Consider the following 2,657-nt stretch of genomic DNA (forward strand, 5'->3'; position numbering starts at 1 on the left):
TAATGTAATTAGCCTGACGAAGTTCGTCGAGGATTCCGGACATGTTAGGAATGGGATACGCGTCTTTTTTTGTAACCGCGTTGACTTTTCGGAAGTCAATGCAGAACCGATACTTGCCATTGGGCTTTTTGACCATGACGATCGGATTACACCATTCGCTGTGCGATGGTTCAATCACCTCATTCTCGAGCATATCTTGGACCTCCTTCCACATAATCTCTCGGATTGCCGGAGTTGTGTGGTACGGCCGCTGCCGTATTGGAGGATGGCCGTTAACATCGATACGATGGGATGTGAGGGTTGTCGCCCTCAATTTGCCTTCCCCCTCGGGGAGCATCCGGTCGAGAAGTTTCCGAAGTCGTTGCTCCTGGAGTTTCTCGACGGAACGTAAACCGCAGCACATGCTGAGTTGCGGAACTTGATGGATAGGAGTAAAGCGGAACCGCCGCGCCGGCTCCTCTCGGTAAAACCAGGTCTGATCGAAAAAGTCAATAACGATCTTCGCGGACACAAGGAAATCCATGCCGAGGATGAAGTCCTCGGATAAAGTCGGCATAACATACGCGACTAGGGGCATAGGTCGCCCCTCAAGCTCGGTGATACATGCGACGGTGTGTTTCACGAGCTCGACTTTCCCACTCGCGGTAACGACCCTTTTCTCGGGTACCTCTAGCAACGGAATTTTAGCCCTCTCGAAGAGAAGGATGCCGCCCATACCCGCGAAAGACTTGGTTGCGCCGGAATCTACGAGAGCTCGTACTCTCAACCCGCCGATAACGATGTCCACGTGGAAGGCTCGCGGAGACGGTTCGGAAGCCGCGTGTAGTATGACCTCATTCGGAGGCATAGGTTCCGGTGTCAAGAGAACTTGCGGATCGGAACAAACACGGGATATTTCCAACGATCCCGTGGAGGGTCGTGGAAGAGGAGGTTCCTCGCCCGTAGCGTTTGAAACACCACGGGAAGCCGGCTGTGAATCGTGCCGAAGCGGAGGTACGTACGCCCGATTTACGCGCCTCGATAGTCGTTTCCCGGATGGCCGGGATTACAATGTGGACAATTCATTGTCGTCACCCCGGATAATCTGCAACGATAGCAGAATAACCGGCGAGGTTCGGGACATTCCCGATGACGATGACCGACTCCGCGGCAATTCCAACACTCCAAGTTGTCCAGGCTAGGTCTTGAAGGTGGAGAGCGATTTCGCGTACCTCTGTCGTTATTGTTAACGACAGGGACCGGGTCAATGCGAGGAACAGTCCTCGGCTGACCGGAGGGCGGAGAGATAGTATTCTGTGGTTGCCTTTCCCGCGATCGCGGGCGGGCAGGATTCGCCGCCTGCCAAGCCTGTGGTCTGGCTGGATTGTTGTTCATGATCCGAGGGGGCCGAGGTGGCGGTCCTTGAACAGCGTCGACCGCGAGATATTCCCCCGCATAATCCGCGTAGGGGCCCTCTTCGAAATCCTCGGTGCCTTCGTCGTCGAAGGATACCGTCCTTACGGACGGAGGCCTGAACACCCCTAATGGACGACGGAAAGGTGTGCGTGCCGGCGATCGAGCCGGATGATATTCACGATAAGCCAAACTTGGGCAAATCGAGTGTTCCGGCCTTGGAGGCGGACGCCTATCGACGGCTTTCTCGTAGATCTTTTCGAGACGTTTTGCCGCCATCTCCAACTCATCCATGGTCATACCGTCCCGGAGGGCGATGCCGACCTGGAGGGTTGGGAGGAGTTTACGGTGGGTTTGTACCACCTGATCAATTCCACTAACCGCGGGGCTAATACGGGAATAGTACCCGCGGATGCTCGCGAAATAGTTATCGACCGATTCACCCTCGGCCTGAGTACGAAGAGCGAGTTCCTCTCGGATCGCCGTTTGGTAATCAGGATCCGTGTATGTGGTTCGGAAATTAGCTCGAACCTGTTCCCAGGTTCGGAATTCAGGGCAACGGCCCCGATACCAGGTTAGTGCTGGACCGGATAATAAAAATGGTATACCACCGATGAGAACGTCATCGGGGATTGCGAGGAATGCCCGCCCGTCCTCAATTCTCGCGAGGAATGATTCCACGTCTTCGTGCGGAAGACCGGAGAAATGCGCGTCCCATTTCTTCATTGAGTTTAGAAGAGATGCGTAATCCAGAGGCCTACGCCTCGGACTACTTCCTTCTTCCGAAAAGTGGAAGTCTCCGTCAACCGGAATCAGCCGTCGAGGGGATGAGCTGCCCATTTCCTGGGGGAATGGCCTCTCGTATGAGGGATGCTGACCTCCGGGTCTCGGAGGATTCCACCCTAGATTAAGGGGATTTACCCCTGACCGTTGGGGAATATCTCTCCCGGGTTCGGGAGGATGACATGGCCACGGCCCCCGAGGGAGAGTCGTCAGATGCTGTGGATAGTTACCCGCCTGTGTAGGCGGACAGAGAATTTCACCCTCGACACCCGAGTAAGGTCCGGGTTGTCGGGGATAGTAGCCAGGCCACCAAGGTGGCTGGAGGAACTGACCAGGGTTTTCGCCTGGATAGGATGCCGAAGGGTTGTATCCCTCGGATTGTAAAGGTCGCAGCCGTGGAGGGTGATTGGCTTGTGCGCCAGCCGCCCTGTCCGGATTGCCAGCTGGGATTGTCCCTACTGGAAGGTCCTCGTCGACGACTC

Source organism: Fopius arisanus, unplaced genomic scaffold, assembly GCF_000806365.1.
Source record: "Fopius arisanus strain USDA-PBARC FA_bdor unplaced genomic scaffold, ASM80636v1 scaffold00489, whole genome shotgun sequence".
Lineage (NCBI taxonomy): Eukaryota > Metazoa > Arthropoda > Insecta > Hymenoptera > Braconidae > Fopius > Fopius arisanus.